This window comes from Eurosta solidaginis, chromosome 2, assembly GCF_040869045.1.
Source record: "Eurosta solidaginis isolate ZX-2024a chromosome 2, ASM4086904v1, whole genome shotgun sequence".
Classification (NCBI taxonomy): domain Eukaryota; kingdom Metazoa; phylum Arthropoda; class Insecta; order Diptera; family Tephritidae; genus Eurosta; species Eurosta solidaginis.
This window is the reverse complement of record NC_090320.1, coordinates 65,411,987-65,432,628: the sequence shown is the minus strand read 5'-3', so window position 1 is coordinate 65,432,628 and position 20,642 is coordinate 65,411,987. Positions and strand designations below refer to the sequence as shown.

The 20,642-nt window shown below is 40.4% G+C and overlaps 1 pseudogene; it reads right to left on the bottom strand.

Moving 5' to 3' along the window:
• Positions 1-427: 427 nt before the first annotated feature.
• The window catches only part of LOC137241525 (TATA-binding protein-associated factor 172-like), a 42,704-nt pseudogene continuing 22,489 nt past the window's right edge, over positions 428-20,642 (bottom strand).

Here is a 20,642-nt window from a genome sequence, read left to right as displayed (position 1 = left end):
ATTTTAAATTTTGTTCATCATAGAACATAAAAGAAAATAAATCTTAATAAATAGGTATGAAACATTTATTTTGATTGGGGTCTTAGGACCGTTTTCACCATATCCAGTTAACGCTAACTGGCAGTTTATTTGACAGATAACTGAACGATTTCTGGTAAATAAACTGTCAGTCAGCGCTAATCGGAGATGGTGAAAACGGCCTTTATCTAATAATATTTGTTTACTAAAATGTAAAACTTAAAACAATACGTACATACATATGTATACATATTACAAAAACTTTACTCTTCTGGCCTTTATATTTGCAAAATCTTCTATAAACTTTCTTGCATCCAAGCTGTCTAAAATTTCGTGTTCAATTGAAACTATGGCTAAATTTTTAAGTCTCTGTTCGATCACTGTTGATCTTAAATAATTTTTTATAATTCTACTTTTGAAAAGAATCTTTCACTAGATGCAACTGAAACGGGCAGTGTAAGTAATATTCTTTGTGCAATATGGTTTGTGGATCATTAGACTGATTTTCAGCAAAATGTATCTTTAATGCAACAATTTCCTTAAAGAGATCAACACCGTCAATGTCTGAATCACCACGTGAATCATCCTTTAGCTTGAGATTTAAATTTTTACAGTGTTTCATTAGCTCATCATTGGAGTAATTAAATAAATTAAATTATAACTCATCGAATCTTTCCTTTACAGAAGTTATTGCTTGATCTAAGATTCTAAAAAAACTCTACTTTATATTTAGTTTTGGGGTCCATGACTACTTCACCATTCTGCTCATATTGAAAGTGAGTTGGTTTTTTCTTGGGCCAATGGTATTTACTGGTGGAAAATCTGTTTCAACATTAAGTTCTTGAGCCACTTTGGAAGCTTCTGCTAGAAACATTTTAAAGTGTTCATCCGTGCCACATTCTGTGAACGTAGCAATGGATTTTATTATAAAACTTGAGCAGATTTGAGTATTCATTGTGGGACTCTGCATCATTTTACTCAAACCATTAATTTCATTTAAAATTTCGAACCAAATTACTACCGAGGAAATAAATCTATAATTTTGAATATTAAGAGCAAGCGAGTGGGCTTTATGAGAAATGTTGCAATCCCATTCCGAAGAATTGCCAGATATTTTCAGCAAGGCGTCAAATATTTTTTCGAGGTGGTACCTTAAGGGCTTAACTGCATCGATTCGGCTAGATCATCGCGTGGCACTTAAAGCTTTTAATTTTAAATCTGGCAAATGTTTGCAAATTATCGACCACCTTTTTGTTGATGATGAAAAGAAAACGTAAATTTCTTGAATTATATTAAATAAATTAACAGTTTCGTGTGTTATATTTGCTGCATGGTTCACTACCAAATTAAGACTACGAGCCGAGCATGGGACATAAAATGTGGGGTTATTGATTTGAAATTTTTTTTTGTAGTGCATTGTCTTTTCTACGCATATTAGAACTGTTATCAACAAAATGGAATAAACTTTCACCTGTGTAGCTGGTGATCGGACAGAAACCAACGAAATTTTCACATATCTCAACATTATTGGTTTTGCGATTTAACACAACTTGCATCTGGTGTAAAGTCCAATATAATGTAGAAATATTTTGATTCTCTCACGTTGTTCAGTATATATTTTTTTATATTCGTGCCGAGCATATCAATTATTTCACTCTGAATTTGATCTCCTAAAAAGTGAGTCATACGACTTGAATCTAATTTTGAGGATTGAATTCTGTGAATATGTTTAAATGCTTTTAGAAAATTACCATTATCAGGTGCATATAATATTTTTGGCGACCCCCGGAAAGCCAGACATTGTCTGGATAAAAACTTGATTACAGCTTTGATTCATTCTGGCGCGTCGCACCGATGTTTTTTTCGATTCTAATAGTCGCAGTTGCATTTGATTTACCGTAGCTTTATTCTTTAACATATTATTCAATTGTAACCACGTTTTACATTTTCACTGTGGTAAGCGCTTGTTTCATGTCTTTTCAAGGTTAATGATAAATGCTGCCAATCAGAAAACCCATTCAAAGAAGATAAATTACTAATAGATTTACCAAATATTTTTATTTGTTTTTCAACCTTCAAAGAAATGTAAATAATACTTATGTATATTTGTGATGACGAGAAACATATCTTTTGACGTGGTTTTTCTGTTCCCAAGTATACCGATTCAGTTAGCACTACACGTCATATCAGAAAAATGGACAAATACACTAAAATACCAAAAAAACTGTTTATGGAAATCGTAAAATTTTGCATCCAGGATAGTGATATTTTTAATTTAAGGATATAATCTACACCCAGCTAAAAGGATTACCGATAGGATCGCCGACCTCCCCAGTGATAGCCGACATAATAATGGAAACATTATTAGAAAATACGGAAGGAAAATTGGATCGTAAACCAAGATTGATCACGAAATATGTCGATGTGGAAACAAATTAAAATTAAGGTGGTATAGGAAGCCGACTTCATCAGGACGAATCGTCAACTTTAATTCAAAACACCCAAAGTCGATGATAATAAATACAGCAATGGGCTGTATAAGAAGCATGATGCAGGCCTCCGATGAAAGTTACCACAGGGATATTGAAGGAGAAATTATAGAACTGCTGAAGAATAATGATTTTCCAAAGCGAACAATTAAAAATTTATTAAGGAGATTCAAAAATAACCGATGTAGACAAAATTCGAAAAATCCCGTGATTTTCAAACCTTAGTATATGTGCCATAATTGTCAGAGCGGCTAACTGTATCGGACTTCTACGACAAAGATAGAATTAAAATATCACACAAACCTACAAACATACCTATTACGGAAAGAGGTAATGTTGTGTATAGGATTCCCTGCAACGGTAATAATAATGAACCCTTTGATAGTATTTATGTTGGAACAACAAAATCAAAATTAAAATCGAGACTAGCGCAGCACAAATCTGATTATAAGCAATGCCATAGTACCAGCAACCAAAAAACAGCACTTATGGCCCACTGTAAAGGCAGCGGCCACTCACCAAATTTCAATAAAACAGAAATCCTCGAACAGGAACAACACGCTTCCCAAAGCAGTCGGTTCTATGTACCGGAGCGACTCGGGATTTGACCAACGACTGTCATTTCAGTGTAACACCATTTAATTTGTTGCGTCCCTCCCACAAATTGTCATCCTCCCAGCAGCTACTTGCAGCGGGACTGCTACATATTCTCTTGCTCCGGGAAGGTATTGAATCCAATCCGGGTGCGTCTCCTGACCCCGGTCCTGAGAAACGGTTTTGCTGCATCTGCCGGAAAAGAATCTTTTTAGGACGGTCATACTCTGTTCAGTGTGTCTCGTGTAAGGGATGGTTGCATCGGACAGGTTGTTCTGGGCTTGATCCCAAAACCCGACGTCCACGTACCTTTTATAAATCTTTTGCGTCTCCTTGCTGTTCACGTCCAAGGGCGTCCCGTAGTCTACGCCTTAGCGCCTGTTCTGGGTGTAATGTCAACAGAAAAGATCGCATGAGCGGAAATGGAGGCGGCCTCGCGTTTATCATACACCACTCTGTGCAATATCATATATTTGATCCTGGCATCGACCGCAGGGACAATGTCTTTGAGCGTCAAGGCCTATCTGTCCGGTCAGGCGATGCAAACCTAGAAATCATCAACATCTACATCCCTCCTGCCACCTGTTGCCCCAGTGGTTACCGCCCTAATATTAGCACCTTACTCACTGATATAAAAGTCGTGCTTGGCGACTTTAACGCCAGGGTGGGCAAAGAAGGTGTTTTTGGCCCTACAGTCGGAAAGTTCAGCCTACACAATGAAACTTCTCCTAACGGACTGAGGCTGATTGACTTTGCCGGTGCTCGAAACATGGTCATATCAAGCACGAGGTTCATGCATAAAAAGATACATCAAGCTACATGGCTGTCTCCTGATCGAAATACTCGCAATCAGATCGATCACGTTGTGATAGACGGGCGGCATGCCTCCAGTGCACGATCCGAGGACCTAACATCGATTCGGACCATTATCTCGTTGCAGCCAAAATACGCACCCGCCTCAACGCGGCTAAAAACAAGGAACAAAAAACACAAGGAAAGCTAGACGTCGAAAAGCTTCAATCACAACAGGCTGCCAATGATTTCGCAACTCGACTCTCACACCTGCTCTCTGAGGGCACAACTCATCCTGAAGGAATACAGGAGCAGTGGGAGCATATCTCCAAAGCACTTCGTACTGCCGCCGAGGAAAAAATTGGTTACCGGCGGCCAAGAAAAAACAACTGGTATGATGAAGAATGCCACGTTGCAACCGAAAGAAAAGACGCTGCCTACAGGGCTGCGTTAAAAGCGAGCGCGACAAGAGGAGTGTGTGAACGCTATCGTGAGTTGAAAAGGGAAGCGAGACGCCTTTTCAGGAAGAAAAAAGCAGAAGCAGAAAGGCGTGAGTACGAGGAGCTTGAGCTGCTAGCCACCAGGAATAACACCCGAAAATTCTACCAAAAAATACGGCGGCAGACGGAAGGTTTTAAGACCGGGGCAAACTCCTGTAGGAATGAAAACGGCGACCTTGTAACTGATGTCCAGAGAGTGCTTAGATTATGGAGGGAACACTTCTCTGCTCTCCTAAATGGAGGCAGCAATTCACCGCGCAGAGGTGAAGAACCCGATCCCGCAATCGATGATGATGGAATATATGTCCCCCCGCCCGATTATGACAAAGTTAGAATAGCAATAACCAGATTGAAAAACAACAAGGCCGTGGTCGCTGATGGATTGCCTGCGGAGCTATTCAAGTTCGGCGGCGAGGAGTTGGCAAGGCTCATGCAGCAGCTTCTTAGCCAAATATGGGCGGAGGAAAGCATGCCCGACGGTTGGAATCTAAGTGTTCTTTGCCCAGTCCACAAGAAGGGGGATACTGCAAAATGCACCAACTATCGTGGAATCAACCTTCTTAATATCGCATATAAGGTCCTTTCAAGTGTATTGTGCGAAAGATTGAAGCCCACCGTGAACCGGCTGATTGGACCTTATCAGTGTGGCTTCAGACCTGGTAAATCTACCATCGACCAGATTTTCACAATGCGCCAAATCTTAGAAAAAACCCGTGAAAAGAGAATCGACACACATCACCTCTTCGTCGACTTTAAAGCCGCCTTCGACAGCACGAAAAGGAGCTGCCTATATGCCGCTATGTCTGAATTTGGTTTCCCCGCAAAACTTATGCGGCTGTGCAAAATGACGTTGAGCAACACCATCAGCTCAGTCAGAATTGGGAAGGACCTCTCCGAGCCGTTCGAAACTAAACGAGGTTTCAGACAGGGTGACCCCCTATTGTGCGATTTCTTTAATTTGATGCTGGAGAAAATTATACTAGCTGCAGAATTTAACCGCACTGGAACAATATACTATAAAAGCGTGCAATTACTGGCATATGCTGATGACATTGATATCATCGGCCTAAACACCCGCGCTGTTAGTTCTGCTTACTCCAAGCTGGAAAAAGAAGCGGTAAAGATGGGTTTGATGGTGAATGAGGACAAAACGAAGTACCTGCTGTCATCGAGCAAAGAGTCAGCGCATATGCGCCTTGGCAACCACGCTACTGTTGGCAGTCATAATTTCGAAATAGTAAAAGACTTCGTTTATTTGGGAACCAGCATCAACACTAGCAACAACATCAGCACTGAAATCCAGCGAAGAATCAATCTTGCCAATAAATGCTACTTTGGACTAGGTAGGCAATTGAAAAGTAAAGTCCTCTCTCGGCGAACGAAAATCATACTCTACAAGTCACTTATCGTACCCGTCCTGCTATATGGGGCAGAAGCATGGACCATGACAACAGCAGATGAAGCGGCTTTGGGAGTGTTCGAGAGAAAAGTTCTTCGAAAGATTTATGGACATCTACGCGTTGGCGATGGCGAGTACCGAAGAAGATTTAATGATGAGCTGTACGAGCTATACGCAGACATCAACATAGTCCAGCGAATTAAAACGCAGCGGCTGCGCTGGCTAGGCCATGTTATGCGAATGAAAGATGATGCTCCGGCCAAGAAAGTGTTTCTATCGGAACCCGCCTATGGAAGCAGAGGTAGAGGGCGGCCCCCACTCCGTTGGAAGGACCAGGTGGAAAACGATTTAAACTCCCTTGGTGTGACCAATTGGCGCCGGTTGGCGGAGCGAAGGAGCGACTGGCGCGCCTTGTTGGACGGCCATAACCGTTTAGACGGTTAAGCGCCAATTAAGTAAGTAAGTAAGTACTCACTAGCAACAATCGCATTATCTTAGGTGACTTCAATGCCCATCACGATTTATGGCACTCAAACTTGCGGGCGGACAGTAGGGGTGAGATGTTGGCGGATCAAATAGAAGAAACGACGTTCTGCACAATAAACGGAGACACCCCCACACGTGTGGTAGGAAGCTGTCACAGTTCGCCGGATATATCAATCGTGAGCGCAGAACTCGTAAACTACGTCAACTGGCAGCCGATGGTAACATTGGCATCCGACCACCTGCCTATACTTATCTCATTCGAGCGTACCGCCGACTTCATCGTCACAGAAAAACGCACTTTCATAAACTTTAAAAAAGGAAAGTGGGACGAATACAAATCTTTTACAGACAACCTCTTTGCTGCCCTCCCTATCCCAACTGATGCCCGCCAAGGGGAGCGTGCCTTCCGCAAGGTTATTGAATCCGCCTCGGCACGTTTCATTCCCCGCCGGCAGAATTCCCGAAATTCATCCCCACTTCCCAGTGGAGGCCACAAATTTAGCGAGAGAACGTGACCTTATAAGACAGCTCGATCCAGGCGACCCCCAAATAAGGGATATAAACCAACGCATCAGATTGCTTGTGGATGAACACAAGCGGGCGAAATGGGAGGAGCACCTAAGAGGTTGTAACCTCTCTGCCGGTGTGGGTAAACTTTGGTTCACTGTAAAGTCCCTATCGAATCCGTCTAAGCACAATGACAAAGTTTCCATCGCCTTTGGCGATAAAGTGCTATCGGATTCGAAAAAATGCGCGAGCGCTTTCTGCCGTCAATATGTAATGCATTCTACGGTCGACAAAGATAGACGGAGAGGCAACAGACACGCACATAAACATAAATTCAGCGCGTCACCAATTACCATCACTGCCAGAGAGGTTGAAGATGTCATGGGTCACGCTAAGCCATCCAAAGCAGTGGGCCCAGACGGCATAGCCATGCCGAAGCTTAAAAGTCTAGGGAAAGAGGGTTTCAAATACTTAGCACATGTCTTCAAACTTTCTCTTTCCACCTTTGTCATACCCGAAAAATGGAAAATGGCCAAGGTGGTCCCGCTACTAAAGCCTGGGAAACCAGCTAACATAGGAGAGTCGTATCGCCCGATATCTCTCCTATCGCCAGTAGCAAAGACGCTTGAAGCCATTTTGCTCCCCTACTTCCAAGCAAATTTGCAGCTAGCCTCTCATCAGCATGGCTTCAGAAAACTCCATAGCACCACCACCGCGCTAAATGTCATCAGCGCCCAGATAAATTGCGGTTTAAATCAAAACCCCCACCATAGAACAGTACTTGTAGCGCTAGACCTATCAAAAGCTTTTGATACGGTCAACCACGGCACGTTTCTGCAAGACCTGCAAGGGTCTACCCTTCCCCCATGCCTTAGAAGGTGGACCGCAAATTATCTGGGTGGTCGGCAGGCATCGGTGCAATTTAGATACGAAACATCAAAACCAAAAAGAATTAAACAAGGGGTGCCACAGGGTGGTGTCCTATCTCCACTTTTGTTTAATTTCTACATATCTAAGCTAACTTCATCACCAGAAGGAGTCACTATCGTTTCATACGCCGACGACTGCACAATAATGGCAAGAGGCCCAGACCCACAGATCGATGAGCTCTGCAACAGAATTAACGGCTACCTCCCTTATCTCTCCAGTTTTTTCGCCTGACGAAAGCTGGCATTATCACCGACTAAATCTTCCGCGACCTTATTTACAACATGGACGTCCCAAATGTCGACCATTTTGAACATCCACGTCGATGGCACTACGCTACCGACTGTCCTACACCCCAAAATCTTGGGTGTGACGTTTGATCAGGATCTACATTTTGGTGAGCACGCAGCTGCAATTGTTCCGAAAATACAGAGCCGTAATAAAATCCTCAAATCCCTTGCTGGCAGTACCTGGGGAAAAGATAAAGAAACGCTCATTACTACATACAAGGCAATTGGCCAGCCGTTTACGTGCTACGCGTCACCCATATGGTCGCCAAGCCTAAAAACTACCCACTGGAAGAAGCTACAGGCCTGCCAAAATACTGCTCTCAGAATCGTAACGGGCTGTCTTCTTATGCCCCCAGAACACCATCTACATAATGAGGCGAGAATACTCCCCATCAGGGAGAGAAATGAGATGCTAACCACACAGTTCCTGTTGAATACCCAGAAACCTGGGCATCCGAACAGGCAGCTGATTGATGAGCCAACACCGCCTAGGGGCTTAAGGAGTCACCTCCGTAAGCATTTTGAGGAAATACGGCACCTGAGAACCCAGCCGTATGAAGCAAAAAAACAGAAGCAGGTCCTTGGTGAACCCCACAAACAGGCTTCGGACCTTTATGCCGGGAATTGCCCGGTGAATCCAGTACTCAAAGAAAAGTACCCAAAACTTGTGGAAGAGGAACGCATACTCTACAGGGAAACGTGTGTCACTCTTGCTCAACTTCGTTGTGGATACTGTAACAGGTTAAACTCTTACCTATCCAGAATTAACCCCGACATACAAAATGTATGCCCTGCTTGCAATGTGTCTCCACATGACACCAACCATCTCTTTAATTGTAATGTGGAACCAACGCCTCTAACACCCCTTTCATTATGGCCATCCCTGTTGAAACAGCAAGTTTCCTTGGACTCCCGTTAGAGGATATTGATGACAATTTGTGATCGGTCGCTGCTGTTAGGTGGGGTGAAGCACTGCTACAACAACAGCAACAACAACAGGAACAACAATACACAATGCGCTTTACTCTTGAGATGTTACATATCATAAGCACACTGACAAACATTAGTCTTAACTACAAAGCTGACACTATAAACTACGCTCACTTATACAAACACTTAGTTACATACAGCTCCACGTCACACGGTGCAGACGTGTTAAAAATGTATGTAAATTAAATATTGTTTTTTGTAGAAAAATATTTTTGAAAAAAATTTTTGTTAATTTTGATTTTTAATTTGTTAATGTTTTTTATATTGTCGCCCTGAAGACGATTACCGTTGAGTGACCGAAATATAAAAAAAGGTTGAAAAACAAAATTTGTGGTTTTATTCTCCCTGGACCTAAAGGAGGAAAAATAAAATAAATTTAAAGAACAAAAAGGTCGCCAGAAACACTATAATTATTTACAAGATCATTAGAAATACTGGCAGGCCACAAGCCGGGATCATCACCACAAGCTAAATTGCTACAAATTTCAGATGATGACGGGAAATTGCTTACAGGTTACTCAGAAGTACTTTTTCCGGTTTCACTGTACTCTCCTTCTGAAGAAAATACATCTATTTGTTCAGATACGTCCATATCTTCTTGATTTAAAGCTGCGTCTGTTCAGGCTTCGTCAACATTTTCTTGACATTCCGTTTCTTCATTTTCTGACTTATTTAAAAATTTCTTTAGGGAAGCCGCCAATTGCTCCTTCTGCCCCCTTTTTCTCGTTTTCGCTGTCGTGATTGCGCTCCGGAAAGCTTTTTCTTTTTCTGCGGTTCCTAAAATTATTTGTACCCATTAAATATTTATTTTAAATTAATCTAAGTACCTACAAAAGAAACTGTAATCAAAATAATAATGCATGGGTATTTAATATAACAGCATCCACCCTGCAGCGAAAATGGGAGACAGTCCCATATAGAAACAGTTTCGCTCTACAGGTTTAATGATTACCTATGAACTGGTGCTAGTAGGATGCATAGCGAGGAAGTTGGTAGCCACCGTTGTACTAACAGCGCTAAACTTTGAGCTATTTGTATTTAAATTGATAAATCGAAGGTTACGACTATTTTAGAGGCACCTAGGACTGACCTAGTTAAGAACGCGTTCAAAAGGTCTGCAGCCAATTGTCATTTCGTAGGACATCACAAAGTTAAAAGTACTAATACTGTCTTTCAATGAGATAGTTCTGGGATGAGTTTGGGGATTCTTTTGTAAATTTATTATAGAATAGTCTTCTATAATTTATGGAAAAGTTATCTATTCTTAATAGAAAAGTTATCGATTTTTTATATTGTTATTTTAAAGATTCCTTATCAGACCGATAACTGGACGATTCGTAATTGTTAATAAGCCGATAATAAAACAATATAATGTCAGCATCAGTTGTTTCCGATGAGAACGACGAATCTCTTCTCAAAAAGCCCAAAATTATTTGTTTTTGATAACATTTTCTCTGTCGTGGTCTAACTTAAACCCCCGGGCGAGTTCTATTTAATTTAAAAACATTAGGTTTTTGGACGTAGGTAAGCTAATATGTTTACAAATCGAACTTCACGAGTACTTGGTACTCACTCCTTTTTTTATACTCAGTTGAGCAAAGCTCACAGAGGATATTAATTTTGTTCGCGTAACTGTATATTGTGACGGCATAAAATAATCGAGATAGATAACTTCCATATATCCAAATGATCAGGGAGAAAAGAAAATCATTTAGCCATGTCCGTCCGTCGGTAAACACGAGATATCTTATTGAAATTTTGTACGTAGGTTCCTTGACACTCATCTCCGGAACCTACTTAAATTGAGCGAAATCGGAAAATAACGCCCCTTTTTCATATACATAAAACTTACAAAAAGGGGAGTGGCACTGCCCACTTCTGACAAAATGAATTTTTAAATTATTGGTCATAAAACAAAAACGGTTAAAGCTGTAGACACAAAACTCGGCAAATTGTTAACCTTTATAACAGGGAATAAGCCGGGGAAAAAATTATCAGAATCTGTGAAGGAGCACGCCCACTTTTATATAATTTAAATGGACCGTCGCACAGTGGCGCCTTTTGAGTTTTTTCTTTGCAAAAATCATAACTTTTGAACCAATGAAGATATTTAAAAAATTTAAAATGCAACTGAAAGCTAACTATTTGGAGTTTTTTACTGTTTTCACACAGAAACTTAATGATCTCATTTCACCTGCTAATGAAATCGTAAATTTTTTGCTTTCACACAGAAGTAACTGCTCGATTAGTATGAAGGATGAGACAGACAATCATGGCGGAACGATACAAGGTGGGAGCATGGTGACATTCCTACAAACAAAAAAAATTCCATGTACTTGTAAATTCGATGGACAAATGTCAAAATCGTACTGCGCCGGTAGTTGATGTATCAAATCAAATAAAAAAGGTTATAAACAGCTGTTCGATGCGGCCACCTTGTATCGTTCCGCCATGCAGACAATGACATTTGCTTTGACAAATGACATTTTTAAGCACTGAACACACCAAAAACTAAGAAGCGGAAACGGAAGCGGAACGCTACCAACAGAGTTGCACTGTGCTTTTGACTTCATTAGGCATTCGATTAGCTACTAATGAAATAATAATAGATTCGAATTTTGTAGGGAAGATTGTGCTCAATAAGCGTCTTAATGTAGAAAAATGCCTTTATTATTCAATAAGCCGTTTGTGTGAAAATAGCATTATTGTGCGAAGCCTTAGGATGTCACAGATACAGGGTGCTTCAAAAAAATACGTCAAAATCGAAAATGTTTAGAAAAATCCAAAAACAAAATGTTTTTAGTAAAAAATAAAAAAAATAAAATGAGATTTGTCTTATAATGACGTATTTAAGCATTAAATAAGATAAACTAATGATTTTGATAAGATAGCGTGGCACTGCCCACTTATGATAAAAAGTTGTATCTAAGTAGTCACGTAATCAATAACTACCAAAATCGATAGACGTATTGTTTCTTTTAAGTGGCAATACTCTTATAAAACTCAAATGTCCGTTTTTGGTGTCACAAAAACAAGGTGCTTCAAAATTCATCGTAAAATTTTACATGTTTTTTTTTAATTTACAAGCCAAATATGTATTTTATTAATAACTAAAAGTTATTGAAAGTGGTTCAATGAAATTTTATTTGAGCTAAAGATTAAACAGCGAACGAATTTTGGAAAAGGGGAGTGGCACTGCCAATTTATGCTAAAAACTTTTCTCTTAGTAACCGCTTTACCAATTTGTACCAAACTCGACAGATGTATTGATTTCTATAAAAATTTAATACTCGTTTGAAGGCGAAATGATTAAGTTTTAAAATAAGTTCGATAAATTTTAGAGAAATGCAATAACGAAAAGTATATATTTATAAATTACTAAATTAATTAGTTCTTTTATTTGAAATAAAAAATTAACTTTTATATAGATATCTTATTTTTAAATAAAGTAACAAAATTGATTAGTAAATCTCTTTTTCATTGTTGTGATAAGAATTGAGAAACTTATTTTATCTTAACATAGTCATCGTCAGTGGAACATATATCTAACAAAGCAACCATTTCTGAGCTATCCGCATCTGTAAGATCTTTTTGTGTTCTTACATACCTCATAGATGATATGACTGGATCAGAAGGGATAGCTAACATGTTGAAAAGGTCTTCGTTTTGTCTAACTCGTGATACTTTGCAGGTGTTCATACATCTATATCTTTTGTAGTCCTTGTTCTTAGATTCTTGAGCTTCTTCAGACAATTCTCCTAATGGTAAGCACTGGTACTCTATTAAATCTTTTCCATGTGCTAAAATTTTATGTACCGTTGGTGTAAGTTTCTTCTCAGGATACTTTTGATGCAGCAACTCTGTAGTTTTAGATGCATATTCTCCAAATTTGGATCTATTAGCTGGTTCATGGCAGTTTAAAATATTTAAAATTACTCCCAATCTTTTCACAATATCTCTATCAACTCCTGTTATGCGAGCAGTCACTTATCGTTTTCAAAAAATCTTCTTGAGGGGTCGCCATCATTTCTATTTCCGTGTCCATACTTTGGACTGTCAACTCTAAGGTCAATCTCTTTATAGAATGCATCCTGAATTATTTTTTTTCTCCTTACATGTTGTATTGTCGTCGAAAACTTCTCCTTGTTGTGGTAGTGTATAAGCCAGCTTCAAAACAAATTCCATACATCTTATCCTAGCATGCAAAGGATATATTCCATACTCATTATTTAGTTCGTCAGTTATTGAATCATCAAGATTTTGAAAGTCCTTTTGGCTCTTCTTACAAATTGGACATTTCATTGTAGATGTCGTATTTGTTATTAAACTTTTCCATAGACCATTGTTAGAAGAAAATCATGCTTTATTGTAATGACATTCCCCTCTTCAATTTCAATTATTGTTGGTTCTAATTTGGCAATTTGATTTTTTATATCACTCACTGTAGGTTTTATGAGTTCCGAAGACTCCTTATCGTATTTAAATAATATCGGGCGGCACAATATAGTTGATGACGGACGTGATTTTTCCAATATTCTGAAGCTTCATCTTTTAGTCGTAACGGAACAATAGAAGCCATAAACATATTACTATCTGTAATTGTTTCATCGTCTACGTTTATTCTTTGTTTATATGCGCTTTGTCCTGATGATCCATCACAGCCCCACTTAGTTATCAATGCTAGTTCCTTTGGCAGTGATTTCAACTTTTCTTCAGTAAAACTTTGAAGTAGTCGTGTAGACGTATGATCCATTAGGTTTTGTAGCTCAATTTCAGCTGATACTTCGGTTATTTTGCGACTTAGAGGAACTGCTTCTTTCTTGGCTTGAGTAATTTTGTTGTATCCAGGTAAAATATCGGCATTACGTTGCAATAATGACTTACGCAATATAATATATTTTGTCTTCGTTAAACCGAGATCTATAAACAGCGCCAAAGCTTCTTCGGGAGTGTTGTAGCGCACTACCCTAAGAATTTCCCACTGGGGTATTCGAGTATCGAATGAACACGGTAATCTGATGCTAGCCTCTAAAGGCAAGATGTTAATAAACATTTACAGACGTTTCCACGTACATGTTCATAATGATACCATTAAATCCAGCGAGCGAGTCACCTTTATGCACATTTGCTTATGGCCTCTATTTGTTTTTAAAATTGCATTCCGATGTCTAGCAACAACTTGCTTGTGGACCGCTACCTGGCACAGAATAAATCGATGCTAGGCAATTAATGAAGCCTAATTTGAAGCTGACTAGAAAAACAAGAGTTAGTTCCTGATAAGCAATGAAAGTAAAAAGCCGCTCCGGTTATGACTAGCGCGGTAGAAAACTCGAGTGATAAGATGAAGTGTGCTTTTGCATTTTTTTTCTGCTGTGTGATGCACTGTTTATTATGATGATTGCTTGTGATTTGTCAATTTAATTGATTGACTTTTAGCAAAAAAAAACTTAAATGCGCTAACGAAAGGAGCGTGCATATAAAAACATAAAAGCAATTACTGCAGTGTATGACGACGATAAATACAATAAAATTATTAACTTGCACCTTCACACAAACTTAGATAATGTGAAGTGTAGGCAGTTGCCCTTTACCGCGGAATTGACCGGACTATAAAAGAAAAACCTTATTATTTAATTTATCGGCCGGCCATAAATCTAATTAAAACTTTAATCGAACTTAAATAAAAGGTGCAGTGCAACAACAGCTAACTCAACTTCTTTTTTTTTTAATACGAAGCCTTAGCTGAGAAAGTGCAAAATATATACATATACGTTCATGTGTAGCATATGCACCAAATTATGGAAACATAAATGTCCAATAAAAACTGTGAATAGAGTTCGTGCATTTAAAGCAGCCAAACGGGCTGAAATCCAGCCGTCTTTAAACAGCTAATCAAAACGTCGATTTGCGATAAGAATCTCCTTGAGCTTAACACGAAACTTATTGGCATTTCATCAATACGTCTGAGAGGGTAAAAGATAACCAGCTTTGCTATGAATGCTGGCAGACATGCGATGTGACCAAAACATCGGACTTTAAGTACCGATAATATCCCCAGAGGGGTATCATTTATGCTGATTTGATAGATTATCATAGGACCGTAGGCGTATTTTTGTTGCTAGTATATACATAAATATGATTAATGCCTCAGTGCAATTTTGTTAAAACGTACATAGCTAGTAGTAATTATGTACTAACATTTGAAAGTTTGATTATTTCCATTGAGCAGAAGTTTATTTGCTATAGCATTCCGTTATGGTGATTTCAATGATTGGTTTTACGTTTCTTGCACCTAAATTTGTATACATTAAAAGTCAATTAATTGAGTTATGCAATATTGCATACATAATAATGTAGTAAAGTATTTCAAATTTTATATATAAATTCGTATGTAAGAATTATTTCAAATTCGTGGATATTCGCGAGATATAGTTTCAGGCGCGTTAACGCGCATCCTCATACATCTCTGGTTATCAGTGCGTGAGCAAACCATTTGATGTGCGTATACATGTATGTATGTGATGTACACAGGTATAATTTGGGTCTAGCTATTTAGCTATCGAACCCCTGGTTCGAATTAATTATGATTATTCAACTACACGCATGTTTGATTATAGCATGAACCTATCGCGTTTGCAACCTCGTCGTCGCTGGTACCAACGTCGCATCGATGGTGTAGCCGAGTAAGCATGTAAGTAAATCCGTTTACATTCTATTTTACATATATATGCAAATGTTTTATGCCATTTTTTTTTGTAAGTTCAAGAGGATATTATTTTCAATAGCCTCTTTATCTAAAATTTTCAATCCTTGGGTTTTAACCACGATCTCCAAGATATTACCATTACATTGATATGCGCATTTGATCGCATGTGTATGTCGATTTAAAAATCGCAAGTGTTCGGCCTGAGTGCGTCGTAAACCGGCAATGGGTACGCGCACAAGGGTCGATCTCGGAGTTGGTGTGATGGTTCACTCAGAATAAAATAAAGAACACAAGAGGAATTCCTCGTTATAAAATAATGATTAATTAGAAAGTAAAAGGAAAATATACAATCGGTATAATGTTACCTTAATGTCTAAATTGACGATGGTGATCCTGGGCGTTGTGAACTGCTTGCTGTCGATCATAAAAAAAAGGCCGGTTATCCCGTTGGTGACAACCGCTAAGCGGCGAAAAAGTCCTCTGGTATTAAGGAGGGGGAAAAAGCCACACACACAACCACCCCCACATATACGTGCATGGGTGCTGACAACCTGCACACACACGTGCATGTGTATGAAACGCATGCACACAAATGCGACGTGAGTGTGGGTGGCTGGAAATATTATTAAAACGTTAGGGAGGGGCGCCGTCAATCAGGTAAAAGTTAGGCATTGGGCCTAAACATGCAGCCCCCTTGCGGTACGCAACCTCACAGTCCGCCAAGGATCACCGACGGTGAAGAAGAGAGAAAAAAATAAAAAACATAACTAATTATATCTAACTTAACAAACCGACGGCCAGGCTGCCGGCTTGACGGCACGCAAGGTGGTTTGCGTAGTGCGCGAGCTTGGTTGCTGCTGCCTCGGTCATTCGCCACTTTCCCGTCATGGTTAGAGGCCTGAGCCATGGTTGCCTATAACTAGGGATTGCGAAAAGAAGTAAGAAGATATATGTGTGTATTTCTTGCCGTTTATAACAAATTCATTGGAAATGAACAAGCATAGAATTTTGTATGAAGAAAATTCAATAAAAATAACGTATTGTAATGATAAATGATTGTAAACGCACACCTCCATTGTGAATTCATACAAGTGGCAAATGTTTGATAGAACGTTCACAATAGTGAACAGCTTCAATCACCTGTTCAATCGCTGTTCGAATACTTAAATCATTAGCTTAACAGTGGTTTTCAAACATTTTTGTAGACGACTGGTATATTGCTTTATTTAAATAATTTAAAATGCCTGCATAGCTGGTTACTCAAATTTAATCCATAAACTTGATTTTAGAAATGAGTATTAATATGTAGTCTGATTTTCTGTATACAAATTTAAAAAAAAAGCTGATTTGAAACAAATGTGCAATTCATGGCACTTCAATTTAATAACGGCGAACAAAAGAAAAACAAACCTTTCTTCCATTCTCTGGCCATTCGCGACAGCCGTTCTCCCTGTCAGCTATAATTTGACACGTAGGTATGGCAATGGAGGGATAGAAAGATTTTTCACTTGTACGAATTCACAATGCACGCCTCTTGCAACTGTGTACAACAGAAATTCAATAAAATAAAAATGGATAAAAAGTGTAAAAATTCATGTATTTCGGTCGTTACCGAACATTTTGCTGTTAGGCCTTCGTTGTGCCCGAGAGTACCCAACCGAAGATGGTACTCTGAGCTAACAAAGGGCCAAACGTGGTGGGCAGAATCCCTGGGAGTATTATCTCCGCATATACATCTGTGCCTAGGACGACGCGGATGAGTAGAACTGCGGATCCGCCAGACGAAGATGTGCGTACGGGGCTGCGATGGCACTGTCGATGCTGGTTGTGGGTGTCATGCGCCGAAAATTGGATACGACCGCAGCATGGGTCGCAATTATTTTGTTTTGGCCGTGTCTTACTCTGATTCGTAGTAGGCATCCTGCTTGCCCGCCAATGTTGCTGGCAGGGAGTTGGAGCTCCTGGGCGAGCTCATCTGCTATCATGGTGGTGGGGGAGCATCCGTCAATTAAAGCACGGACGAGATGTAGCCGACCCCCCGATTCTATCTTCACGACCGCGGTGGGTGTGATCGCTACCGTTGGTATCATGGTGGCGGTGGCAGCTGAATGCGGGGCTAGGAGCCCTGCCCGGAAGGCGGACACGGTGGTGAGCTGCAGCGAGTTGGATCCGTGACTGCGATCTCGTGGCTGATGATGGGTGTGATGTCGTTGTTGCAGGCGAAGAGGCCTTGTCTCCGCTCTGCGGTCGCGCGGTTGTTGTCTTCTTTGAGGGTCCTTGGTTTGCCGGAGAAGAGACCGAGTCTCCGCTCGGCCGTCACGAATATGGCGCTGGACTTTCGATGTGTTGTGCTGGAGCCGCTTCTTCCCATGCTGCAAAAGCGGTCGAAACGATTTGGCTGCTGGTGTTGTGTTCGGGCGAGGAGACCAAGTCTCCGCTCCGGTTCGGTGGATTCGAGCTGGACGAAGAGGCCCAGTCTCCGTTCCAGCATCTGACGCATATAATGATATGGAGTCGTCGATCCGCTCACGTGGGAACTCCAGCTCCTCCTCAACTTGTACACTCCATGGCTTGGAGCGGGCTTCGAGGAGTAGCTGTTCCTCTTCATCAATTGAGGAGATGTGTAGCATGGTGTGGTGTTTTCCGCCACATTTTTTGCATCTTCCTTGGCTCGGGCACGCGTTAGAGCGGTGATCTAGTGCCAAGCAATTTCCGCAGTGGCTCCCACGGATCGCTACGTAGAGCCGCCCCTCGGGTTTTTTGGCCCGAAATATAGGGCACAAGCGTATGGGGTGTCGTTTAAAACAGACTCGGCATTCCAGTGAATAACGCGTTGCGTTCTCGGCGGCATTCCGTTGCATAGCAGCAAAACGACCCATTTTTCTGAAAGGAATGCAATGGGTATGAATAGGTCGGGTCCTTAACGAAGTGCAGGGGCGAGTGGTCCCGAATTGTATTACTGAGATTTGTGAAATTTTATTAGCGCGTGCGTAAGCGGAAAAACATCTGTCGCTGCATAAAAAAAATATTCATATTTGACGCGCATTATGTGCATGGCCTCTTCCCCCGCACGTTATGTGCCTGGGTCTTTAGTGCCTTATTTTGTTTATTTCGTGTCACCCGGTAGCGGTTTAGTTAGCCACGGGCACACTAGTGCTGCAGAAAAATTAGCATTTACGATTTTCTGTTCGCACATTCTGGTACCGAACCGGGTAGAAAGTGTATAGCGTGGGTTCTTCTGAGTCGCTGTTATTTGTGTTGTTGGTGCTAAAAACCAACAACTTTCCTGCCCGCCACAAAAAAAAATGTTTGGACAGCAAAATTGTATGCTATATAAAGAAAAAATAAAAAATCTTCGTTTTGGACGAAGAGAAAAATTTGTAGAATGAATAATTTTTTCTTATTTCGCTTATTTCTTCAACTTTTCCCCAATTACGCTTGTAGTCCTGTTTTATTGATGGCCTTTAGCAAACGACACGGTTCCCGAAGGGTATTTGGCTCCGATACCGATTTTCCAGAAACGGGTTTTTGGGTATCCGTTTGCCTCTTTTTAGGCATCCCTAATATAATGTACATTTAAAAACTCGGCATATATACGTACATACGTTGGTATAAGTATATGGACAGTCAGTGCACGGACTCTACCGCATTGGTAGATTTACCAACCTTTTGACCCATTTTCATTTTCTAGTACCTCTACCACCAAAAAACCCAAAAACTGCCAATAGTTCAGTATTTTCGCATTTAAAACAAATACTGCGCTCATTTGGTACATGTGCTTAATTGCCGAGTATATCTAACTAACATTTAGAGGTGACACTAACCAATTTTGAAAAAATTTGTGTACAGATTATGAGATAAATGTTGCAAATGAGTTCGCAAACATCTCCCTACACTACTTTCATCAGTTCTTGTGATTAAATTTGAACGAAAGTCCACGTTTTAAGTACATACAATGCCAAAAAAGTGAGTATTATATTGACATAAGCTATTTATATACCAACTAGCCTTTACCCGCGGCCCCGTCCGCAAGGAGAAAATTAAATATATGGGATATTCACGTTAGCCTGCTTATCAAGTTATCTGTTTAAAAAGATGTTTCTGTCCAATACATTTTATTTTTGTAATTGAGTAAAAAAAGAACTAAATGAGCTGATAACCTGACAGGATCCCCAAATAATCCCGAAATTATCCAGAAAAATCCACGAAATGACCCCGACGCTATCGCGGACAGATCCCGAAAACCATTTAGAAATGCCACGGAAGGGTCTCCAAAAGTTCCCGGAATAGTCCCAAAAAACCCGAAATGACAACGACACGATTCTAGACTTATCCAGAGAACCACAAAGAAATGATGCCACCATCCAGAAAATATCTAGGAAGGGTCCTTAGGGGATCCACGACGGATCGCGAAAACCATACAGAAATGATTCCGGAAGGGTCCCAAAATGATCCCGTATTAGTCCCGAAAAAGTCCTGAAATGACCCCGACGGGATCCCAGACGGATTCCGAAAACTATCCAGAAATGATGCCGGAAAGGTCCTCAAATGATCCCCTAATAGTCCCGAAATGACCCTGACGGGATCTCGAACGGACTCCTAAATGACCCTGACGGGATCCCGGACAGATCTCGAAATCCATCCAGAAATGATCTTGGAAACCCAAAATAATCCCGAAACAATATCTGAAAAGTCCAGAAATTACTCCGACGGGATCCCTCACGGATCCCAAAAACTATCCAGAAATGATGCCGGAATGTCCTCAAAAGATCCCCTAATAGTCCCGAAATGACCGAAAACCATCCAGAAATTATGCCGGAAGGGACCCCAAATTATCCCGAATACCATACAGAAATGATGCCGGAAAATACCCCAAATGATCCCCAAATAGTCCCAAAAAAGTTCCGAAATGACCCGGAAGGGATCCCGGACGGATCCCGAAAA